The sequence below is a fragment of the Chinchilla lanigera genome, unplaced genomic scaffold (genome assembly GCF_000276665.1).
Source record: "Chinchilla lanigera isolate Chin_1 unplaced genomic scaffold, ChiLan1.0 scaffold00001, whole genome shotgun sequence".
Lineage (NCBI taxonomy): Eukaryota > Metazoa > Chordata > Mammalia > Rodentia > Chinchillidae > Chinchilla > Chinchilla lanigera.
Window position 1 is genome coordinate 42,257,793 of NW_004955402.1, and position 26,513 is coordinate 42,284,305.

At 39.4% G+C, this 26,513-nt stretch overlaps 1 pseudogene; it reads left to right on the plus strand.

Moving 5' to 3' along the window:
- The first annotated feature begins 20,635 nt into the window (after positions 1 to 20,635).
- Positions 20,636 to 24,680, plus strand: LOC102005203 (annotated as a pseudogene).
- The last annotated feature ends 1,833 nt before the right edge of the window (positions 24,681 to 26,513 follow it).

The window sequence follows — 26,513 nt, forward strand, 5'->3', positions numbered from 1 at the left end:
CACCTGAGCTCCTCTGTAAAAGAACTGCAGCCATCCTCAGTGACAGTGAAGACTCAAGCTCCTCTGATGATGATAACAGCTGAGTTCATTTCAGGAAAACTGACATGACAAGCTTTTCCAAGAGAATCAACAGCACACCATCTTCCCCTCCTGTTCTTCTTTTATGTGGTTGGCAACAATCCGCAGCTGGGCCTTCCACACCCAGAACGATGCTGATTCAGTTCAGCTGGGTGTTCCAAGCTGACCATTAGTTAATCCACCACAGAATCCTTGTCAAAGAATCAGTTGGGTGAAGATGCATGGATTTATTTCTAGGTCTTCTATTTCTTTGGTCAACAGGTCTGGCATTTTGTTATTATTTTGTTTCGAGACAGGGTTCCACTATGTGATTCAGGCTGGTCTTGAACTCACTGTGTAGCCCAGGCCAGCCTGGAATGTGTGGCACTCCCCCTGCCACAGGCTCCCAAGCGCTGGGATTCTAGGTATGCACCACTACACCTGGCTCTAGGTCTGTATTTATGCCAACACCATTCTGGTTTTGTTGCTATCACCCTTTAGTACAGTATGTTTTGAAACCAGGTCTTGGGTTGCCTCCTGCATTACTCATGTTGCTCAAGATGGCTTTGATGGTTTGGGATTTTTTTGTGCTTCCATTTGACTTTCAGGATTGCTTCTTCTAGTTGTATAAAGACTGTCATTGGTATTTTAATGGTTTCACCAAATCTGTTCATTGCTTTGGGCAGTATGGCCATTTTAACACTATTATTTCCCCTAATATGTGAACATAGGTGGTCTTTCTACCTTGTAGCATTTTATTCAATTTATTTCTTTATAGTTCTGTAAGTTTCATTGCAGAGGTCTTTCATATTCCTAGCAAGGTGTTTTATTTTTTTTGAATAAGACTTATTAATGTGATTACTTTCCTGATTTCTTTATCACTGAGTTCATTATTGGTGCATAGAAAAAGTATGGATTTTTGTGTGATTTTGTATCCTGGCATGTCACTGAATTTGTCCGTCCTGAAAGTCTCTCAGAGAAATGTGCAAATATCGCACCGTTTGTCTGGTGTGAGGTACCAGATGTGTAAATAAGAACCAGAGTGTATGAAAGGTATCGTGAAATAGGAAGAAATTGCTCAAAAGAAAGGGGAACAAGGGAGCAGGGAGGGAAGGAAGGGCAAAGAAAAAAGAGTCCATACTCCAAGGTGAAACAAATCAGATGCACGCATTTAAATATCACATTGTTTCTCCAGTGTGAGAAACTGAAAGGATGAATAAGGGCCAAAATGTATAATAGATCCTGGGAAATAGAAAGAAGATATTCAAGTGGGAAAGGGACAAGGGATGGGCAGAGGAGAAGGAAGGAAGGAAGGAAGGGAGGGAGGGAGGAAGAAAGGGAGGGAGGGAGGAAGGAAGGGAGAGAAAAGAAAGAATAGAAGAAAGAAAATGGAAACAAAACTTTTGTAATTAAGGAGGAGAAGAAGCGTTGAAGGCAGGAGACAGGATTGGGGAAAAAGAACCAAAATATATTATGTACAGGTACAAACTCCCTCTGGTGAATGTGATCATTGTGTCTATCTAAAATGTACAAAAAATTAATCAAAACTAAAAAAGTCTTCTGGTGGAATCTTCAGGATTTTCTATGTATAGGATCATATCATCTGCAAATAGGGTTAATTTGACTTCTCTCTTTCCTATTTGTATAACGTTTATGTCGTTTTCTTGCCTGATTGTTCTGGTTAAAATTTCTAGTACTATATTGAGTAAGATTGGTGAGAGTGAGCACTCTTGTCTTACTCCTGATCTTAGAGGAAATGATTCCAGTTTTCCCACAATCAGTATCATGCTGGCTATGGGTTTGCCATGTACTATTGTTAGTGCACACTTATAGAATGGCAGACTTGTAAACATATTATAACAAAAGTTAGAAATCAATTCATAGCCTGTGACTATGCTCATGCTCCCTGTCACATAGCTAGCCTTGACTGTCTAGGCCCAGATGTTCCCCCTTAAAAATGTGTGGGGTCAAACTGTGTCTGGTTTGTGTTTTAAAAATATGCAGTAATTCCAACTTGCTTTAAGCCTTCAAGGCTACCATGTTCGAGCGGGGGGAAGACTGGCCCAGTCAAGGACATTTTCAACTCTACCTACTCTTCTCAGACCCTCTCCCACCCAGAATGTTCCTGTACAAACCTGTCTGACAGTATATGACATAACTCTTGTATTCCATGTAACCAATCATGTAATAACCTGCTATCAGCTTTGTACTAACCATTCGCAAACCACATTTAATCTGAACACAAACCTGACTCTGGGCTGGTGATTTGAACCTCTGGGTTCCCCAGCCCGCTAGCATAATAAAAGTTGTCTTCTAACTGCTTGGTGCAAAGTCTTCCATATGGTTTGATATTGGTTTTTCTGCTACACTACAGCCTGACTTTGTTGAAGTATGATACTTCCATACCTAATTCATTCATGACTGATCATCAAGGGACATTGAATTTTATCAAAAGTTTTTTCCACCTGAAGTTATTAAGTACAGAGTTTCAGCTTTGCAAAATGAGAAGAGGTTTGGAAAAGAGCTCTGGAAGCAGATGATGGTGATAGTTGTCTAACAACGTGAGTGTACTTAAAGCCATCGAAATGTGTGCCTAAAAATGGTTAAGATGGTAAATACTACATTTTGGGTATTTTACCACAACTTTCTGAAAAAGTGTCTACTGTCATGGAAGCCAGGATAATGAAGTAGTTAAAGGGGAAAGGTGTGATCAATAGGTGAGCATGGCCAAAGGCCAAGCAAGATCAGAACAAAGATGCTTAGTTTAGTAGCATGGGGACCACTGATATTCTTTTAAAAAGAACTTTTGGTGGTGTGGTGAGGGCAGAGGTCAATTTTCTGTGGATTAAAGAAAGGAGGGCATCCAGTCAAGACTGTATGATAGGTTTAAGATTTAAGGATCCCCTCTTTCCTGTAATATAACAATAATAAACAAAATATAAAATAAATGACTTATAAAATCAAGCCACTACAAAGAACACAAGTACTTTTATCAAAATAAACTGAAGCTACACAGGACTTCACGATTGCTTTTAAATATACTTTTCATTATGGGGCATAATTTCTACATTGCCGAAAAAACCTGAGTCTGGATCGGGCCAGTGGTGAATACAACTGTGAAAACAGAGAATTGGAGGAGAGAGAAAGGAAAGAGGAGGGAGGAGGGAGGAGAGAAGAAAGAGGAAGGAGGAGGCAGGAAGGAAGAGAGAGGAGAGAGGAGAGAAGACAGAAGAAATAAAAAAGAAGAGAGAAAGAAAAAGTTTCAGACAGCAAACAAAATTGTCAAAAGACAGGTTCACTTTGGATGATTGCAGTAGTAAAGCATTTTAAAATAAGTATATTTGGGATCTTCAGAGTGCTAAATGAAGAAATTGGATACCTAGTAGAAATTTTAGCGGACAGCAGCAGGGAATAATAGAACAAGCAATATTTGAAGAGATAACGACTGAAAATATTCTGTAATTGCAAATGTCCTTAAATCAAAAGCATTCTCTTCATAAAAGAAGGCTAAATAAAAATAAAACTATGCCTAGAAATAACATAATGCAATAGCAGAATATAAATTTCATAGAGAAAAATCTTAGGCATTATCAGAAAGAAAAAGCATGCAGATTACCTAAAAAGTAATAAAAACTAGATAGCCCTAGGCTTCTCAGCAGCAATGACAGAAGCTAGAAGGCCATGGAGCAATAGCTTCACAGTAGTGGGTAATATAAATTATTACTTAAGTTATTATTAAAGAATGAGAGCAGAATTAAGACATAAGAAATTTACAATGCTCTAATGATCACTATTAAGGGATGTATCTCAGCAAGAAGTATGTGAGCCCAAAGGAACTGTTACAGGATGCAACTAATAATTATGAGTATAGAAATCAATAATATAGTTCAGAGATATAATTGTCCTAAAAATTATCTTAGTTTTAAGTAGTTGGAATTGAAACCCTACAAATAATTATTAGTGGGTGTGTATGTATGTATGAAAAGATTCATAGAGGCTTTATTAGAGTGGTCAAAAACTGGAAGCAAGACAAATATACAACTGGTAAATGGATAATGATGTGATATACTCATACTATAAAATATTGCTTAATTAAGAGAACAAAACCAGAACCTGATACATATACTAATGTGGACAAGTCTGGCAGATATGTTCAATGAAAAAGCCAGACCCCAAAGAGCAAATAAATCCTTAATGAAACTATTTCTGTAAGTTCAAGAACAGGTAAAACTAATTCATGGTGACAACTTAGGGGTTATATTTAGGAGGGGAATATTTATTGGGAAGGAGCATAGGGAATCTGAAATAATACAAATAGTTTTCTATATTTTGACATTTTTACAGTTCATTGAGTTGTATACTTGAAATTTATGTACTTTATTTTATGTAAATTATGTATTTTTTAAAAACCTTCTACAATTACTGTGTAGGGAAGATACTGGAGGGATAATAGATCATATCAGTAAAAGTATTATGGTTGTTTTTTTAAACACATAATCACTGATAACTAAATAGTGGAAAGTAATTATGATGAAAGAAACAAAAACTAAAACAAACATAGCAAAACTTATTTTATATCTTTGGTTTTAAAAATATAGGAAAGAATATCACATATACAAAGCAAGAAGTAAGACCAAAGATGTCAAAATTAAGGGAAATCTTCAGAACCAAAGCAGAAACATTAAAAATTTAAAGCATCAGTTTAGAAAATTCACCCAAAGAATGGGAGAATAGAATAAAAGTCATTTTTTCTGAACACCAAACAAAAGAATAAAGATAGGATTGATTCGAGAGATCTAACATCTGAGTCAAGCTTTTTTCTTTCTTCCTTTTGTAGTTTTTGGGGATCAACCCAGGGCTTCCTGTACACCCCAAAAACTTTCCCCAACTCCATGTTAGGCATTTTTAACCTAGGATCCCAAGACTTCAAAAGGTGTTGCACATCTACTATGAATTTGGATGAGAAAAAAGATTCATCTTAATTCATCCAACTTCTAACAAAAACACAGCATTTTTTCTGTTCAAATGTAAGCAACAAAGTACAATATAATCTACAACTTTGTCACAATAAGAATCACACATATTTTAAAGCATAGAGCAGATATCTTGAAATTTGTTATTACAGACATTTATTTATTTATTTATTTATTTATTGTCTCTTTGACAGGGTTTCACTATGCCATTCAGGCTGGCCTTGAACTGACTTTGTAGCACAGGCTTGCCTCAAACTTGCAGGGCTCCTCCTGCCTCAGCCTCTACAGTGCTAGGAGTATAGGTGTGTACCACCATGCCCAGCTTCAACACTACTGTTAAAACGATGGCTTTTAAACTTACTGCTAGCTCTTATTATTGAGGCACATGTACACTGATGTGATTGATCTACTTCTTAATGCATTGTCGGTTATGTTTCAGCAGACATGCTTACCTTTATAATCTTAAACATTTTGTGCATGTTAAAATATTATTGTGAGAAGGGGTTCATGGTTTAGACAAAGTTAAGAACACTTGGTCTGAGCAGTAGAAGTTCCAGAAGAAAAAATAAGATAGTAGAGAAAAGTAATTAAATAATTAGAAAGAAGAAAAAAGTTGCAGAACTGAAGGGCATTAATTTCCAGATTGATGAGGCCTCCATATCCTCAGCACTATTAGCAAGAAATATCTACACCAAGATCTGGAATCAAGAAGTTGAGGAACCTGTGTGATAAAGAAAACAATGCCCAAATCTTCCAAAGAACAAAATAATATACAAAGAATTAGGAATCAGAATGCTATCAGACTTCTCAGCAGCAGTACTGGAAGCCAGAAGACAATGGAGCAAAACCTTTCAAATTGAAACAGAAACTTATTTCTGATCCAGGATTCCACATGCAGCCAAGTTTTCAGTGATAGCGAGTATAGAATAAAAACTGTCAGATAATGCAAGAGTCAATAAATTTGTCTCTTATGAAAATAAAGGTTCTGTTCAATTACAAAAGTAGAAGACATGGGATCCAGGAAACTGATAATGATACATACAGGGAAAAAAATGAAAGAAATTCTCAGGGTTACAATGAAGAGTAGTCCCAGGCTAATTTTTTATAACGGGCCCAGAAGGCAAGCAAGAAGGAGGCCTTCCCCATAAGAAATGCAAATGATGGTTCATTTAATATGTTCCAACATATTGGAAGCTTTCATCTCTGGTAGAGATTTGAGGATAAATCAATGATAGCTACACTTAAAATAAAAGAAACCAAATAAAGTTATTTTCAAATATGAAGGCTAAATACTCAAAGAAACAGGTAGAAGAGTACAGTATTTGATTGTTACCTTTGGGGAAATGTGATAGGACAGGCCTTCTCAGTCTTGCTATCATTGATATTTTAGTCTGAGTAATCATTTTTTGCGAAGGGTCTGTGCCATTCTTGGCCTTCGCAGATTATATTCCAGTGTCCCTTCTTCCCCTGTGACCATAAAAAATATCTTCAGACATTAGCAGGTGTACTGGGTGGGGGAAAGGGGGAGCAAAATAAGCCCTGGTTGAGCATTATCTTAACAGGAGATAAGGAAGAAGGGTGCTCCTGTCACACACCTTATGGAAGTATTTGATTCTTTAAGTTGTGATCATGTATAACTTAGGGTTTGAATGTGTCTCCCCAAGATTCAAGTGCTGGGAACAATCCTCCAAACCATAGGAATAGCATTCTGAGGTGGAGCCTTTGGGAGGTAATTAAGATTAGGTGAGGTTGTCAGGGTTCCTATGAGAGCATTAGTGACTTTATAAGAAGAGGAGTGACCCAAGTTGGCTTATTTGCTCTGTCTTACAATATGATGTCCTCTGCCATGTTAGGATGCAGTGAAGAAATCTTTACCTGATGCTGAGCACATGCTAGTGACAGCCTCCAAAACCATAAGCTAAACTTCAGTTCTTTGTACGTTACCTGATCTTAGGTACTTGTTATAGTGCCTGAAAATGGACTAAAACACCTACTATGATAAAACTGAAAATTAAATTTGAAAAGTCAATAGTATCCATGAATACCAGTTAGAAAATGTAATGTTCAAAAATTATATGATGAAAACAGCAACAAAAATGCACCTAGGTAAATCCCAAACAAAAGTGAAGAAGACTGTGTACATAAAAAATAAAAACTTATCTACATAATTAACTGACACAGGAAGTTTGAGTAAGTGGTGATGTCCCTTGCTCATAAGTGAGAGGACAGAGCTTCATAATGATAGAAATTCTTCAATAAGTACTTTATAAATTCAATAACTTCCACAGGATTTTTACTGGATTTAACAAGCTGATCTAAAAATTCACAGGGAAGAGAAATAGAAGTGTTCAGACACATAGAACTAGTGGAAGAGAATAAAAAAAACAATCCAGTCATATATGGAACTTGATCTCCAACTCAGGTGAAGTGACAAACACTTGGAGAAGGAAGGGATGGCCTTTTTAATAATCAGCTCTGGGAGAGTCAGCTGTCCTTATGAGGAAGTACATCTCAATCTCTATCATGCAAGTAAATCAATTCCAGAAGCTAGGTATGGCATATGTGTGCAGCCCTAGCAACTCTGAAAGCTGAGACAGGAGAATCACTTAAGAGAGAGAATTTGGGTTCAGCCTGAGCAATACTGCAGGTCTCTGTCTCTTAAAAGAATCAGTTCCAGGCATATTAAAAGGTTACATCTTTTAGGTGGGGCTCATGCTGCACACAGGGGGTGGAATGCTAGTGTGTTTCATCTTAGAATGAAGAAGAACATGACATTAATGATTTCCCAGTCATGGGCCGGCATTTGGATTATGGTTATCCTGTTGCCCACCTCTAGATGGCATCATTTACAGGAAGGTTATTTGAAGAGCAGCTGCTCACATAAAACATGCTGTACACACTGCCACCCGGATTTGTGTGAGGGTTCCCTGCTAGTTTGGACTCAACAACTGGGACACACATGGTGGCCTGAAGAAGACCTCTTTTCACCTGGTGAGTGGGAGAACTCTCCAGAACCTTCTAATGCTATTTCTTGCCCATCTTTTCTTTTGTAGTGAGGTAGAGGAAAGACAGAAGCCATACAGGTGGAGAATACAGACCAGTACCAGGAAATATCCCTCTAAGGCAGCAGATTTCTCTTGGCTGCATACTAGAATCACCTGGAAAGTCTTTTTAAAAAACCAAAAACCTTTGGTGTCTATCTAATATAACTGGTCTGGGAAGGGGAGTAGGGAGTCTGGGTTTCTAGGACGTGAAAATATCCTCAGGTGGATAGAGAGTTGCCAACCGCTTTTCCTAGTCTACCTTAGCTAGCATCCCCCATCCCACCACTTGACACAAACCCTGTCTGTGCTGGATACGTTTTCACCACAGCCTGAGTTTATGTTTTCTAATACCTTGTGTTCATTGATCTATCCAACGCTCCCTCATGACACACCAGTGCTCTTCGCTCATTTTGGATTTGAGGAAAGCAAGTGCTGGGAACACGTATGTTTTGGGGATTTAAAAAGTTCTTTTCCTCTTAGGACGCTATTTTCATTGACAAAGTGCACATATTCTTTCTGCCTAGCCAAGGACAGAGCAGGAAGAGAGTTGAGTTAATCCTAAGAAGATACGGTCAACACTTGAAAGGAATTTGGCAAATGAGATCATTAAATGTTGAGATGGGTTTCCTAGGAGGTATGATTTCATGAAGACCTGAACTTGGTATAGTTTAAGTGGCTCATATTTAGGGCAAGTGAACTAACCAAATACTTTCATAGATTTTTCTTTCCAAACCTGTGACTCTAAGAATACAGCACATACAGTTTCTATTGCCCTCTATGTTTCCCTCCAAAATACTTGGTATGTGAGGGTCTACACACATGTTTGTACCCACATGGGTCTGGATATGCTTTTAACGCAGCCCCACTGAAAACTACCAACAGTTAATTCAGCATATTTGGCTATCAAACTTTCTAGGCATCCAAGTAGGTTGGCAAAATCTTGCACAAATTGCATAAAACATTCACTTGTAAGTAATTTTTCTGTGGTTTAGTTAGTTTGCTGAACACAAACACTTTATCTTTTTATATGGAGATAATGTCAGACTTACTAAAAGTTGCAAAAATAAAAATAGCACAGAATGTATTAGTATATCCTTTACTTAGATTCATCTATTATAAATATTTTCCCCATTTGCTTCAGTATTTGTGTTCTCTCTTTCTTCATGCACATACAATTCTTTTTTCTGGAGGTTTTGTGAATAAGTAACATATATCATGACCTCTTATTCTCAAATACTTGTGATTTTCTAAGGATGGGAATATTCTATTATGTAACCACAGTGCAGTTATCAACTTGATAAATTTACATTGATTCAATACACCATGATGCTTGTTCCAATTTTTTTAACCTTTCAGTGTCCTTTTTGACATTTCCCCTGTCCCCTAGAGGATTCAGTCTAGAGTCAGTTATTTCATTTAGTTTTTTTCTCCAGCTTCCTTGAGTCTGAAGCATTTCCGTAGTTTCCCTTTGTCTTGTATATTATTAACATCTTCCAAGAATATAGTTCCTCCTTCACCTGTTTTAAGTTTCTTCAATTAGGACCTTCCTCATTTTGTATTTGTCTGATATTTATCTGTGATTATTTTGAGGTTATGCATACTTAGACAAAATAGTGCATAGATGGGGTACCCTGAGTGCTGGGCTCGGAGGTAAATGCTGCTTGTCTGGCTCTTGCTAATGATGCTCATTTGAACACTGAAATGAGGCCTCATATGCTTTGTCCACGCCATAATGCCTGCTTTCTTCCTCCTTCATAAGATGCCACTGGTGTGGTAGACACTTCTAGACCATAAAAATACCCTGCTTGTAATTAAAATATCCTCCCAGCTTTAGCATCCTTTTATGATTTTTGCCTATTTCAATCTTAATCTGAATGCTTGCCAAATGATAGTCTTTCAGCTCCAGCACTCTCTTCCATTTATTAGTGAGTCCATAACCCTGGTAAACAAAAGAGAACCCTCCCTTTTATCTATCTATTTTTTCCTTCCTTCCTTCCTTCCTTCTTCTTTCTTTCTTTCTTTCTTTCTTTCTTTCTTTCTTTCTTTCTTTCTTTCTTTCTTTCTTTCTTTCTGTTCTTTCTCTTTGTCTCTGTCTCTCTGTCCCTGTCTCTGTCTCTCTCTCTCTCTGTGTCTCTCTCTCTTTCTTGTATCTTCTGTATGGATCAGTGAATTCCTGTTCCTTAATGATTTATAAGTTGTTATTGCTTAATCATTTTGGTACTCAGATTATGCCATATTTGGCTGGGGAGCCCCTTCAAGCTGCCTCCTGTGTGTGATGATGAGCTCCATCACTTCTGGAGTAATTCCTTACTTCCTGGCCTAAGGGGTGTTCCAGGCTAGTTCTGTTCTTAGGCCCCAACGAGCTCCCTGGTCTAGCACCTCTGGCAGCTGTGTTCTTTAAGAGTAGCAGCACCCTCATAATTATTTAATATTCCCCTCTGCTTGTAGGGACCAGTGCGGGAGTGTTGCTGTCTCATTTCTCCCCATAAATTGTTTTCCCAGCTTTAATCTCTCCTCTCCTTATCTTTCATAGGATCACTCAAGACTAACCATCACAATGGCACTGACATGCTGATTTGGGGAAACTCATTCATTTAGACACAAGAAAAACTCAGAGTTCTGGCTACCTCCTGTCTACCGTAAGCCTTTGGACTCGAACGCTGGGTTTTGGCTCCTGCCCAGTCATGTCTGATCTATAGCTCAGGGGCCTCAAATATCACTGCTGAGGGCTTTTGAGACCTTTGCTCTGTACCCCAGGTAGGCAAACTGCCAAGTCTGAGGCCACAGTCCCAGAAGATTGCTCTGACTTCTGACTCTAATTGCAAGTTTGGGAGGGTTCCCAAACCACTGTTAGCTTTTATAATTCACTGGAAGGGCTCACAGAATTCATCAAAAGTTGTTACATTAACAGTTATGGTTTGTTACAGGGTAGGGATGCAGATTTGGAGCGGGTGGAGCTTATACACGCTAGACATGCTCTCTACTATTGAGCCACAACTCCATCCCCAGGGATGCATACCATATACATCCAAGGCCAGCGAGGTAGACAGCAGGGTCCAAGAGGAGTCCAGATGCAGAGTTATGCCCATCACCTTTCCGAGGAGTCATTCCTTTATCCTGGCCACAGTGTATGCCATACACACAGAGTATTGCCCACCAAAGAGGCCTGCCCTCAGGCTTGGTGTTGAGAGTTCTTATTGGGGCTCATGCCTACATGACTGCTCCAGTCCTTCCCAGAGATAGATCTTTAGGTTCCTGTTCCTACACAGTCAAAACTGATAAGGCATGGCCCAAAGCCCCCATCATGCACCACTGTTAGACTATCCAGTGGCCAAAGACCCAAGGCAAACAGATGCTCCCATAAGGCAAGACATTCCAGAGATTTGAGATCATGTCTCAGCACCCAAGGACAAAGGCCACATTTCAGTTTGGATAAGGTTAATGCTCCACGTACACTCTGCACTGTCATTAAGCCCTTCCATTTCGTCTCACCTCTTGCCCTTTGGTTGAGCCTTAAGCCATGATAGAGGAGAGGGAACCATTTCTTGTATCAGCGGCATTGCTCTGCTCGCCACCACGTTTCCTCCCTGCTACTGGAGGTGTGTGCGAGGCAGAGGTGCAGCCAACATTGAAAGAACCACTTCCAGGAATGCAATGATTCAGGGCTAAGGAGTGCAAGAGAAGACATGATTGGGAGACATGTTATTCTACACTTAGGGTATAAAATTTAGGTGGGAAATGTAACATGACGAGAAAACACATGGTTTACCTTTGCTTGCATACTTTGGGAATTTATGAATATCGTCAACAAAGCATAGAAATAACAAATGATTGAGTCATTGGAAGCCAGTGTTTGCAGGCAGCTCCAGGGATGACATAGCATAATGAGGAAATGTTTTTTGGGAGCTGCAAGGGTGAGAACAGCCGTATTGCTTCATTAGAGACAGATTCGGAAGAGTCAGGGCATTGTGAGGGATAACAGTGCTGCTACCTTTTCTTTTGTGGAGAGACACGGAAATTGAGCCGAGATAGCACTTTTGAAGATAAAGAACTGGAAGAGATGGATTCCAGACACTAGAAAAGATCTTGTTACCGTTTTTTCAGTGCTGGGGAATCAAACCCAGGGCCTCACACATGCGAAGCAAGCTTGCTGGGAAAGATCTTCCTGTATACAATTTGAAAAATCAACAAATCTAAAATGCTCTTCTCTATCAGCAGGTCTAAATATTTACTGGTAAGTAATTGTAACTTACATGATATCATACATTTTTAATGCATTTGTAATACATTTTTTATACAGAGAACTTACAGAAATTATTAACCTATTATCCCACAAACAGAGGGGCAACACTATTCCTGGCCCATGTTGCACCTAACCTGTCCCAGCTCTGACTTTTCACCATGGAGCTTGATTCATGGTACCAGAGACTGAGTTTTAGATATTAGGTGAAGTTGATAAACATATATTTTTGACCTTTGGAGTTATGCTCATAGCTGCAGTCCTCTACATTATTGGTAGGAATGTAAACTAGTACAGCTACTGTGGAAATCAGTATAAAGAGTCCTCAAAAAATAAAAATAGAAATTCCACTCATTCCGGCTATAATTTTTCTAGGTATCTTCCCAAAAGAGTTAAAGATGTCCTATTACAGTGGCACATGCATATTCACATTTATAGCAGCACAACCCACAACAGCTAACTTAAAGTCATTTAAAACAAGAGCAACCTTTAAATAAAATACAGGTGTAAACAATTTCATTTCCAGCCCTGGTGCATTTTGTGAGCGTGGTAATAAAAAGAAGCTGAGGTCTCCATAAAACAGGTTAGTCCACCAGAGACACAGTAACACATAGTTTTGATCATGTTTAAAGTTGTTTCCATCCCCCTGGAGCTTAGGTGAGTGTGTTAAGTTCTGAAATACAGTAAGAAATATATGAAAATAGAGTTTAGATATAAACTTCTATCACACAAAAAAAAGTTCTGCTGGAAACCATAGCTTAGCTGGTAATGGTCTTCCTCTCCCATTTAATTTTTAAAATTGTACTATTCTAGGCTTAAATAGAGTCCCACCCCCCTTCTCAGTCATGTCTTCTCTCTGCCCAGTCTAAAGGGAGCTACCTCTCTTCTACGTACCTAAAGCAATTATTTTCCTCCTGTGGCAGAAAAACAGTTAAGATAAAAACAGACTGTCCGTCACTTAGACTTACTATGTGCTTTATTTTCATATGCATATGTCTTGTTTTCTTAAATAAGTCTTTCAAACGATTGAGCCTGGTCTTACACAAATATCTGTGGCTTGATCAGTATTAAATTTCACTTCTGCCCTCCAGGTCCACTTTCATCTTCTTATTACAAAGTCCTGCAAACATGTCTCCTGCCACCTTGTCACCTTTGCCTTACCTTCTTGCCACACATGCTATTTTTATGAATTTCTTTTTCCTACAAATAGACTCACTTTCTTATCTAAATTGATTTATTGTCCAGAAGTGAAAAACCATTTCTATTTGGCCTAAATTGAAGAAGCAATGTGATATAAATATAAATATATAAAACAACTGTACTGTTGTTTATTAGACTCTATTCAGCTATTATTGTCTTTGGGCTTTGAGCCTAAGGACAAGCAAGAGTTGAGTAAATGGTACAGAAATTTCTCCTTAACTAACCAGAGGAATTTGGAGGGGGAATACCTTTCAGGCCATTAGATTCAATGTCAAGTCTTCTACACCATCCAGACAACCCCAGGAGCATGGGTGCCAGATACCTGCTAAGCTGAGAAGCATCAACAGAAGGTGAGAAGCTGGAACCTAAGAAACACGTCTCCACAACCCATTCTCCAAGCACTTCTCTGCTCCCCCTCCCGTGTTAAGGCCACACAACACATGTTGCATCATTATCTGGGCTTTACTTCCCTTGTCTATAAAATAAGACAGCCAGAGGTTCTTTCCAGTTGATTTCGGCCTTGACTTTACCAGAGCCATGATCACAAGATCACTGAAATAAAGGCTTCCCAGAAATCCCATACAGCCACTTTTGCTTCCCAGATAAAACCTAGAAACTGGATTCTCAAATGCTCAACATGGAAGCCGACCATCCCTCCTTTGTAAGGAATCAGTGTGATAGTACAGGGTGATCCTTTCTCTGCACAAAAGACCGAGTACACAGTGAATACAGAGGGGTCTGAGCTTGGCTCTAGCCCCAGCATTTCCATTGTTCACTCCTGAGTTCCAATCAGTCCTGACACTCTTCACATTTTATTTCCATAAAGGGAAGGAATCATAGACAAGCTAAATATATTCTAGTACGTGAGCCTAGCTTAAAGTAGCTGGAGGACAACTGAGCTATAAAGTCATACTGAAATTACCCAGAAATCATTTTGTTTTAAACAAAATGGTGAGGCATACCGGAGTAAGTGAGGTCACGATATTCAGGTCATAAGCTGGGCCTTCCCTGTTCCTGGCAGCATGAGATTCTGGGAGCCCCAGTCATTTGTTAGGTGAGAGATTTAGACTTCACTGAAAGATTTTCACTTTCTCTCCTAGAAATCACTTAATTCTTTACAAACATTCTTGGTTCTGAGAAAAAAAGAAATGCAGGAATCAAATTTGGCATTGATCCTGAAGCCATGAAACAGTACAAAATGCAAATAGGAATTAACATTGGACACTGGCCTTCACAGAATACTTTTTAAGCATTTCATATGAATTAAATAAGAGTAAATGGGAATTACTTATCAGAGAAAATATACTTCTCCAATATGGCTCATGTTAATATACAAAGTTATTTCATATAACGTTGTTTCTGAAGGAATTTACTGATAAACAATATTTTCCTGAAAATATATATTAGAAAATTGTTCGCTATCTTATCAAATGTTGACAATATCTATCTCATAAGCCTACAAGCTTTTTTGAAAATGCACCATATTTCAACACTAAACACTTAGGCCAGGTCACCTGCTAAATCATTTGTTCCCTGAAAAGTTAGCTATTGTACTCACAAGAGGTACATACAGAATTCAGAGACAAACTACAAAGCCAATCCTAGGAACACTGTGTTTCAGCAAAAAGAAAGTCTCTGGAGTTCTGCTAAACTTCTGTGAAGAGTGAAGCTGGTCTCTTTGTAGCCATTTCTATCATTATGAGAACTCAGAATCCAGCTTTGTATTGATTGCTCTCACAATCTCTCTTGGTTGAAGAAGGCATTTAGAAAACAGCCAAGAATGTCATTTTCTCACATAAAATTGGTCGCAATGCAGGATCAAGTTCAAATCCACCTGAGACATTAAGCTGGCATTCTCTAGTTCTTCTTAGAGCTCCAGGCTTCCCAATTAATCAGAGATGGAAACTGATGAATTATATGTACTATCTCTTCACTTGAAGCCACACAAAATATTTACAATGGCTTCACTCAGACCAGAGCCAGGAAGAAATTTCCTTGCTGTACAGAAAGGGTTTGCTAAGCAAACAAATTAGATAAAGGGGAAGGAGATAGGAGGAAGAGCAGAAATGTTGGCTGCTAAAGAGAAGCAACTTTTAACCATTCTGCGTGGCTTTTAAGGGGCTAGAATGTAGTTCAGTGGTAAAGCACAAAGATTCATCCCTAGCATTGTCACAAAACAAAACAAAACAATTTTCAAAGCACTCCCTTGTACAATAATTTTGTTCATTAAAGCACATAAATTATGGGATTGTCATTCCAATTCCTAGAAAGCTCAAGATTTATGCAAAATTGCTAAAGAGACACAATATTTAATGGAGTTAGAGTTACCAAGTTTAAGCTACTTAATACACCGATTTTGAATCTAGCTTAGGTTTTCAGTGAAGTGCTCACGCATTCTAGGTAATATGATAAATTTTCAACAGGGACATTGGAAAGCTTCCAGGAATGGTATGATGTCTGAGATTTCCTCAAAGTAACTTGGAGGCAGGCAGGGTGATTATATTAAGGTGAATAAGACTGGCCATGGGTTGCTCAGTGTTGAAGCTGGTAATGAATACGTGCAGGCTGATTATACTATACTCAGTATTGTTTGAAGCTGGGTGCAGTGGCACACACCTGTAATCTCAGCACTCCTGGAGGCTAAGGCCGAAGGATCGCAAGTTCAAGCCCAGCTTGGCTAATTTGGCCAATGAGGTCTTAAGAAGACCTCATCTCAAAGTTAAAAAAAAAAAGTGAAAAAGTCTGCAGATGTAGCTCAGTATAAAGGTCTGGGGTTCAATCACCAACACTAAGAAAAGAGAGAGCAAGAGAAAGAAAAAACTCATTTGAAATAGCCCACAATAAAATTTTTATGAGGTTTGTTTGTTTGTTTGTTTGTTTTAAAGGAGCAGCCCAGCACTGAGCTCAGTGGTAGAGCACTGCCTAGCATGCTCGTAGCCTTGAATTCAATCTTCAACACTAAAAAAAAAAAAAGCAGCTCCCAAGAGAGCAAATGGCCAGGAACGGGTGAGGGACATCAAAGATGCAGACAAACATATGGAGCTGAAGGAAAAGTTCAGAAGAGGCAGCCACCAGTGAAGGAGGCAGCCTGGGCAGGTCTTGGGGCCTGGGCGGGGATGTAGGTTGAGTTATTTTCTCCTAAACACCAGGCAGGAGAGAAGAGAAACTTCTGGCTGAGGCCAGAATACAGGGGAATTCTGCCAGATCTATAGTAAGCAAAAGTGAGGGAGACTGTTGGGAGGCTGAGGCAGGAAGATAACTAGTTTGAGGCCATCCCAGGCTACATTCTCCTTTCAAGGTCAGCATGGAATGTATAGAGAGGTTATCTCAAAGAGAAGAGGAGACAGAAGAAGGAGGAGGAGGAAGAAAGGAAGAGGAGGAGACAAAGAGAAGTTAGGTAGGCTAGATCCTAGGGATCAGGCAAGCAGATTCAACCAAGCTGAGATGCCAGTTTCCAGAGGCATGATGTCCAAGAGCAACCAGTAAATAAAGGATATTGCTGAACAGATGAGTCAGAAGATGCAGCTCAAATTTACCCTTCTTTTCTCCAGCACCTCCAGAGTTCTAATCCCATGAAGGATCATCATGGATAGTAAGGACGAGGAGGAGGGAGGAGGGGAAGGGGTGGATTGTAGGTGTTGACTGGATTAAGGAACACAGTACCTGGAAATTTGGAAAGGCATACTTGTGGGTGTGTCTGAGGGGGGTTTCCTGAGAAGGGGAGCCTGTGAATCTGGACTTGTCAGCCCCCTCAACCAGGTGTTTTTCCTAGCTGCTCTGACTTTTGTGCTGAGGTCCTTGTAGCACTTGCAGTGTTCTGTGGTGTTTCCTGTTCCTTACACTCACAGCTCAGATCCTTGTTGACCCCCTCGACTGGTCATCTTTCTATTGCTGGAACCAATATCTGACATCCACAGTTCAAAAGAGGACAGGACTCAGTCCATCGCTGTCTGGCTGAGAGGCAGAGACACCACGGCAGAAGAGCCTGGCATAGAAAACCTGCTAGCTCACCCCATTCCAGAAGCAAAGAACAGGGAAACCACCTGAGAGGAAGAGGCCAGGTTTCAGACATAAACCCCAATGTCATATGTCCGTGACCCACTTCCTCCAAGTAGGCCCCACCTCCTAGCAGCCCTTTCAGCTATGAATGTAGCATGGGTCATTGACGACTTCAGTGTGCTCATAATCCAAGCACCATCCAGAGTTTCTGAACTCAGTCAAGCTGACAATCAACATTAACCAGCATATTTCCCATAACAACATGCGCTTCCACACCATTTGGCTGTGGACGGATCACTCACATGGGGCAATAATTACAATCCAAAAGCAATCATGTAAACTGAACTGAGGGCCCCTCAGCGATAGTTTAATACCATATTCCTCTGTCGGTTTCTGTCCAGAGAGCATGGGGCAGAGACTGTGGGCTGCCTTGATAAGAGCCATCCATCTCCCCAGCAGCTTGCCGTTTCATGCAGCAGAGGCTAGAAAGCAGAAAATGACAGATGAGTCCAGTTCCTTTTTGTCATTTAGGTCCCTCTAATCAAAGGCCATTATGTGAGATAGGGATTCCAGATTGATCTATGCTAGACCCAAGGCAAGGGGCAGGGCATTCATTTTGCTGGAGTGGATCTGGATTTTTAAAACTGTTACATTACAGCATTATCCTGAGCCAGACAGTTTTATATAGTATATAGTTTGCACATGTTTTTAATTTTTAAAAAGGAATACATAATAACAACAACAACAACAACCCCAAGACTCTTTCAATCTTCATCCCACTCAGCTTGTTAACTGACTCTTACTAGCCCTTTGAAGAAGCTAGGCCTGGTATCACCTTTGATTTATCATCAGAAACTCCATTAAATTTGTCAACTGTTCTAATTGTTAGGGAAAGAATGGGAAATAGCAATACAGAAAGACAGTGTTATCAAAGGAAGTACGGTTGCTGTGCAGGAAAATCAGCAAATGTCCTCAGAGTCCCCAAAATTGCATCGAAGAGGCAGGAACCTAGGCTTCCACGCAGCACTCACCATTAGCTTTTACTTGTGGATCTTTTATTATGTTCTCCTTGCCTCTAGGATCCTGCACGCCTACGACATCTGTGATGTGCAGAAAACCATAAAGCGCACTAGGGAAGTTCCTGTGGGCAGAGGAGTGGAGAGAAAGTGAGAAGCCTTGATAGAATTGTACTAGTGAGGGAGAGGGAAGCTCTGCTGTATTGCCGTCCTGTGAGTTGGCAACAAAGCCTTGGGCAAACCTCCTGATGGTTGTTCAGCACTCTTTATCACGCTCCTTGTAACAGACTTCTTGGTAAAAGCTGAGAAAGGCCACAGCAGTTGCCCCGCCCTCCTCTCCAAGAGGCTTGTGAAATCCTTCCAGACTGAATAAAGCCATGAGAATTAGAGAGGGCACTGAGCTGTTTATTGCAAGGAACTGTGATGCTTCATGGCAGGCAATGACACGGAGAACAAATAAACAGATGCATGCATGTTAAATATCTCCCCATGCTGGGGTTTAACCTAGGGCCTTGTACATGCAAGTGCTGGTGCTCTATCACTGACCTACACTCTCAGTCCCAAATCTAATCATATGGAGGGCTAGAGTGCAGCTCAATAGTAGAGCACTTGCTAACATGCAGAAGGGCCTGGGTTCAACCCTCAGTATTGTTTAAAAAAAAAGAAAAGAAAAAGAAACATAGACTGGTCCTTGACAGCTCTATACTGCTAAAAATATAAAACTAAAGTCTTGGTTTGAGATGGTGCCAACAGTTTGTTTCTTCTGGATTGCAAGGACCTTCCTTCAGCTTGAATATTGACATGGTGCTTTCAACACTGCCCTGGGCGTGCTGCAGCAGGCAGCCACTTAGTGGGTGTTCAAAGATAACAGTCCCCCCGCTTGGTCCTTCCTTTGTGTTAATGGACAAGTGCAAGCTGTACAGCTTCTTAAATGAAACAGCAGCCTTTTGTGACCTCCTCCTTCCCAGCCAGCCATCGTCACCAGCTCAATTATTCACTCGGAGATGCAAGAAACATTTCAGACTTTACTCTAGTATTCATCATTCATTCCGCCCCCGCAAGTGATATAAAAGGGAAAGAATCAGGCATTTAAATAATCACAATTTTAAAAAGCATAAAGCAGAACAGACAGTTTTATTTTAGACCTTAATGGAAGTGGATTAACATTTTCCTTAGAAAACACGGATTTGAGAATTTTGGATAAATTTCTGCTTTGCTGCCTGGTGTTGAATCCTGCTTTTTTATTTATTTATTTTTTTGTTCAGCTTGTCTCTCAGGAAACTAGAAGGTAGACTTTTAGAGATGGGGAAGGGAATCAGGGTGGGGAGAGAGGGAAATGGAGATGAAAATAATCAAAATACGTTATATACATGTACCTGTATACCAAAATGAATCTCATGGTTGTATATTGTTAGTATTTACCAATTTAAAAAAAAAAAAAAAGAAACCTTGCCTCTGCAGAGCCACCCTTTTCTCCCGGGCACTGTCATTTCTGTGGATCTGACCCTCCATGCAGTTACCAGGGTAGGTAACAAACTTTCCCAGGAAAGGTGTGGAGAAGTAAAGTGTGGATGTCTTGAAATCTCTTCTGAGAACCACATCTACGACGATGACCATGACCTGTGTCTAGCAGCCCACAACACCGCACTCTTCCCAGGCCTCCATGAGCACCAGAGGCTTCTCCTCTGTTCACGGCTTCCCCGTTGTTTGAGGCTTTGTGCCATGGTCAGTATCATCTACATCTATTCTTTGAAAGCATGATTGTTAATTGGAGGAATAAAAGCAACTATTCAGAAGTGTATAAGTTCATATGAAAGCAAAGGTTCAAGCACCGTAGTAAGCTCCTGAATGAACATCTACCCTCTTTCCTTTTCCTATCCCAACCCCACTTCTTGGAGAGAGCTACTCTTGGCCACTTTCTCTTTGTAAACCACTAAAAAAGTAAACCTATAACTCTAAATAATATACTTCTGAATGCTTGACTGATCTCTAAAAATTGTATCTATTGACTTTTTGTCTTAAAAATTAAATTGGTTCATCTTTAGTCTCCTTTCTTAAAGCTTTGCTTATTATATTTTTTATCTTTGGCCCCGCTATGAGTCAAGTATGGAAATAAACGAAGGCCCACCAAATGTGAAAAGTAAAGGCTGTTTATTCTGAGCATGCTATAGCAAGGAACCAGCCACCCACAGTCACTTGCATTTTGGCAGACACTCAAAGGCAAGCAGAAGAGTGGGACAGCTCCACAGTGAATAAAAGAGAAGGCTTCAGTTCCGGTCTGATCAGTGGCTGTTGGCATGGGAAAGTTGTAACAGCTAACTGGAAGAAAGCTTCCTGTGTAATTAATGAGTGCTAGAGATTTGGCTTTCTCTGGTTGGAATTAAGTTTAAAGTAGTGGGAAAAAATTAGGGAAGCTGTCAGTTACTCATCAGATCCTGGACATTTTGGGCTGGTTGTTAGAGGCTAGTGTTTCACGTTCTGGTTGCCACTAGGGATAGCAATCTAGCTTCTGGCAAGCGTGACTCACTGGCAGCTTCTGGGTTGCCTATAGGAGAATAGGGGTTGGTTTCCTGGGCAGATTGCTGCCAACTGTGAGTCAGTGTTCTATCTCTATATATGATAGGGCCATTGCTTGTGAATTCAGTCTCTCCTAACTTAAATAATAGAATTAAACTTGTGCTTTCTGATCTTTCAGTTATAAATAGTATTTGTCTCCATTGTATAAGATTCCTGCTACCTCCGCTCAGTCTCCCTTCCTCTACCTCCCAATTTCTGTGAGCTACACCATTATTTTTATGATATGAAGATTTATAATGATACTATCCTTTTTCACTAAGTATAAATAACTCTATGCTGTGACTATAGATCAACTGTGAAAGTCAGCATACAATTATATAATATAGTAATAAAATAAATACTTGCTACTTGAAAAAATAATTAGGCTTCTGTCCATAAAGAAGGAGCAGAGATTCTGTGTCTTTATAATTCTATACCACTTACAAAGTAATGCTTTCTTGTTGTTGTTTCCTGTAACTTACATCTTTTTTGTTTATTCTTTTTCTTAAATTTTTATTTTATTGGTACTTTTTAGATATACTTCACTGTAGGAAATTTGTCCCTGTACATGATATATCTTGCTTCTTTTTTCCACTCCCTTCCCCTCCCTTCAGGCCCTCTTCCCCTATTTTATTTTATTTTATTTTACTTTATTGTGTTTGTCATTTTGAGATAGGGTTTTGCTATGCAGATCAAGCTGGCTTGAACTCACTTTATAGCCCAGGCTGGCCTTGAACTCACAAGAATCCTTCTGCCTTGGTCTCCTAAATGCTGGGATTACAGGCATGCACCAACACACCCAGGCTTCCTTTCTTATTTACAAAAACTGTTTCTATTTTTCCCTTGTATTCTTTTTTTCTTGTTTCTTCCTCCCTTCCCCCCTACACTCTCCCTTGTTCTCCATCTCATTTGAATGTTTCTTTCCCATTTCCCAATATCTATTATAAAGTTTGGCCATTATTTACACTTTTGATTTCTCATACTAGAGAAACCATGCAATATTTGAACATGCATGTCCTATTTATTTTACTTAAGAGTACAGTCTCAAGGTGCATCCATTTAGCTAAGAAAGTCTCAAGCTTATCTCTCTCTATGCCAGAGTAGTACTCCATTGTATAAAAAAGCATATCTTCTTTATCCATTCATTGGTTGATAAGCATTTGGGCTATTTCCAAGATTTAGCTACTACAAACTGTGCCACTATATACATGGGCATGCATACATCACTGTGGTATGATGCTTTTAATTCTTTCAGGAAGATATCAAGAAGAGGAATAGCTGGGTCAAATGGAACCTTAGTTTTAGTTTTTTGAGAAATCTCCATGATGATTTCTGCAATGGTTGCACCAGTCTACACTCCCACCAACAGTGGAGAAGGGTTTCTTTATCCTCACCAGCATTTGTTATTGGTTGATTTCTTAATAATACCCATTCTTTCTGGAATGAGATGGACTCTCAGCATTGTTTTAATTTGCATCTCTCAAATGAACAGTGATGTTGAACATTTTTTCATGTATTTATTTGTCATTTCTACTTCTTCATCTGAGAAATGTCTATTCATTTCAGATGCCCATTTTTGTCTCAGGTCTTTAAATTGGGGGGCTGTTTTTTAAAATTCTTTATATATTCTAGGTATTAGTCCTTTGTCTGAGGAACAGCTGGCAAATTTTTTTCCCATACTTGAGTTGTCTCTTTACACTGTTGGTGGTTTTTCCTTTTATGCAAAACTTTCTAATAAGATGAGATCCAGTTGTTCGTTCTTTGTGCTCTTTCCTATGTGATTGGGTTTTGTTCATAAACTTTTTGCCCACACCAATGTCTTCAAGAGTTCTACCTATTCTATCTTCCAGAAGATTTAGTGCTTCTGTTTTAATATTTAAGTCATTTTGATTTTAATTTAGTGCATGGTGAAAGATGGGTCTAGTTTTATTCTTTGGCATGTGGAAAGCCAGCACCATTTTTCCAGCACCATTTATTAGAGAGGGTATCTTTCTTCCAGCGAACATGTTTGGCTCTTTTGTCAAAGATAAGGTGGCTGAGTATGTGTGGAGTTGTGTCTGCATCTTCTAGTCTGTTCCACTGATCCTCAGGTCTGTTTTTTTTTTTGCCAGTACCATGCTGTTTTTTTCACAGTAGCTCTGCAGTATAATTTGAAGCAGGGATTGTGATGCCCCTGCCTTGTTTTGTTGCCCAGAATTACTTTTGCTGTTCTAAGCCTTTTCTGGTTCCAAATGAATTTTAGGATTGTTTTCTCTAACTCTGTGAGGTATGCTATTGGTTTTTTGATGAGGATTATATTAAATCTGGGTAACATTTTGGAAGTATGACCATTTTCACTATATGAGTTCTTCCTATTTAAGAGCAAGGGATATCTTTCCATTTTCTGATATCCTCTTCAAGCTCCCTTTTCAGAGTACTGTAGTTTTTAATGTAGAGGTCTTTCACTTCCTTTATTAGATTGATTCCTAGGTATTTCATTTTTTTGGATGCTATTGTGAGAGGTGCTGTTTCCCTAATTTCCCTCTCAGTGAGTTTGTTATTTATGAACAGGAAGACTATTGATTTTTGAATGTTGACTTTGCATCTAGTTATGCTACTGAATTTGGTTATTAAATGTAGAAGTATTTCCATGCAGTGTTGGGGGTTTTCTATGTAGAGTATCATGTCATCTGCAAATAATGTTAATTTAATATCTTCCTTTATTATCCTTATTCCTTTTATTTCTTTCTCTTTTCTAGTTGTTCTGGCTAGTAATTCCAGAACTATATTGAATAAGGGTATTGACAGTGGAGCTTCCTGCAGGGAGGCGTTGCCACCATTGCTGCCTTGCTCAGGGAGTGCCACCCCGCTGGCTGGCACCATCAGCCAATGTGGCATAACCTCATTGAGGATTGTGCTGGTTTTCCTCAACCTCATGTTCTGAGGGGCAGCTGGCATTTTGTGCTACGTAAGTGCTTACACCTTTATTATCTGTGATGACTACGACCACTTCTTTGAGGATGTTTACACGCTCATCCCTGCTGTGGTTATCATCATTGTAGGAGCACTGCTTTTCATCACGGGGCTCATTGGCTGCTGCACCATGATCCCAAAAGCTGTTGTGGACTCGCCACATTCCTTATCATTCTTCTCTTGGTTTTTGTCACAGAAGTTGTCCTAGTGGTTTTGGGATACGTTTACAGAGCAAAGGTGGAAAATGAGGTTGACCACAGCATTCAGAAAGTATGTAAGACTTACAGTGGAACCAACCCTGATGCTGCCAGCCAGCCTATTGACTATATGGAGCAGCAGCTGTGCTGTTGAGGAATTCATAACTACTCAGAGTGGGAAAATACAGAGTGTACCTGTTAGTTGCTGCAGAGAGACTGCAAGCAACTGTAATGGCATCCTGGCCAACCCCTCTGACCTCTATGCTGCAGGATGCAAGGCTCTGGTTGTAAAGAAGCTGCAGGAGATTATGATGCATGTCATCTGGGTGGCACCGGCCTTTGCAGCCATTCAGCTGCTGGACATGTTGTACACCTGCATTGTGCTGTACAGAAGGAGTAGAGACTCTGCCTATGAGCTCCTCATCACTGGGGGCACCTATGCCTAGCGGAGGCCCAGCCTGAGCCTGTCTCATGTGGCTTGGAGGTGGACTGAGCAGGTCTGCTGTGCTGGCTCCAAGTTCTCTGGTTGAAGCACATGAATGTTGGTATCAGACAGAGCACCTTGGCTTTTCATACCCACCCACTTCTTTCCCTCTCATGGCTTTCTTTGCTTCATTCTAGCCCACACTCTATGTCCCTGAGTTTTAAGTTTGGTGGTCAATGTTCTCATTTCAGAGCTATTTTCAAGATGCATAGCATGGTAGGATAAAGGTGGATATGGGGCTGCTTCTGTGACCTCCAAGTAGTGATAGGACTCTGCTGTGGGATTGCTGGGTCCTTTCCTTCTTCACAGTGGAGCACTCTTGGCCAGAGGCTTTGGAGGAAGGGAGAGGAAGCCAGCTGTCTGCTAAAATGAATACCAGATGCTTGCAGAAATGAATTTGGGAGTATTGTTTCCCTTTCAATTTCACTAAAGAGTTTGAGAAGCAGCAGTATTAAGTCTTCTCTAAATTTCTTGTAGGACTCAGCAGTGAATCCATCAGGACCTTTTTTTCTTTTTTTAAAATGGTAAGTATTTAATTACATTTTCAATTTCATTGATGGATATTGGTTTATTTCAAATTTTTATATCTTCTTGATTCAGCTTTGGTAATTCATACGTATCTAGGAATCTGTCCATTTCTTTTGTGTTTTCCAACTTATTGGAATACAGGATCTTGAAGTAAGTATTGATGATCTGGATTTCTGCAGGATCTGTTGTGATTTCATCCTTTTTATTCCTAATTGCATGGATCTGTGTCTTTTCTTTCCTTTTCTTGATAAGATTGGCTACATGTTTGTCAATTTTATTTAATCTTTTAAAGAACCAACTCTTTGGTTCATTGATTCTTTGTATTGTTTTCTTAGTGTCCATTGCATTAATTTCTGTTTTTACCCTTATAATTTCCTCTCTTGTATGAGCTTTGGGCTTGACATTCTCTTATTTTTCTAGAAGCTTGAGCTTGTTTTATTTTTTTAATATGGGTATTCACCATTCTAAATTTCCCTCTGAAGACTGTTTTCATTGTATCCCATAAGTTCCAGTATGTTGTAATGGCCCTATGGCTTAATTGTAGAAATTGTCTAATTTCTTCTTTAATTTCTTCAGTGACTCATTGGTTGTTGAGAAGTATGTTATTTAGTTTTCATGTGTTTGTTAAATTCTTGTAGTTTCTTTTGCCATTGATTTCCAATTTCATTACACCACAGTCTGATAATATGTATGGGATAATTTCAATTCCTTTGCACTTACCGAAGTATGTACTATGAGTTAGTATGTGATCTATTTTGGAGAACATCCTTTGTACAGCTGAGAATAATGGGTACTCTAATGTTCTGAAGGGAACACTCTGTACACACCACTAAATCCATTTGTTCAAAAGTTTCATTCAGTTCTGGTATTTCATTGTTGATTTTTATATCTGGTTTAACTATTTGTGACAATGGAGTACTGAGATCCCCCATTACAACTGTATTAGTTCTTACTTGATTTTTCATGTCCATTAATATTTGTTTTATATAGTTAAGTGCACTGATATTTGGTACATATGTATTTATGACTATTACCTCTTCTTCTTGAATTGTTCCCTTTACAAGGATGTAGTGAACTTCTTTGTCTCTATTAATCAGTTGTGCCTTGAAATCCACTTTTTCTGCAAATAGAATAGCTACTCCTGCTTTTTTCTGGATTCCTGCTGCATGGAGTGTTGTTTTCTATCCTTTTACCTTCTGTCTATGAATTTCTTTTTGAATTAAATGTGTTTCTTGTATGCAGCATGTTATTGGATCTTAGTTCTTGA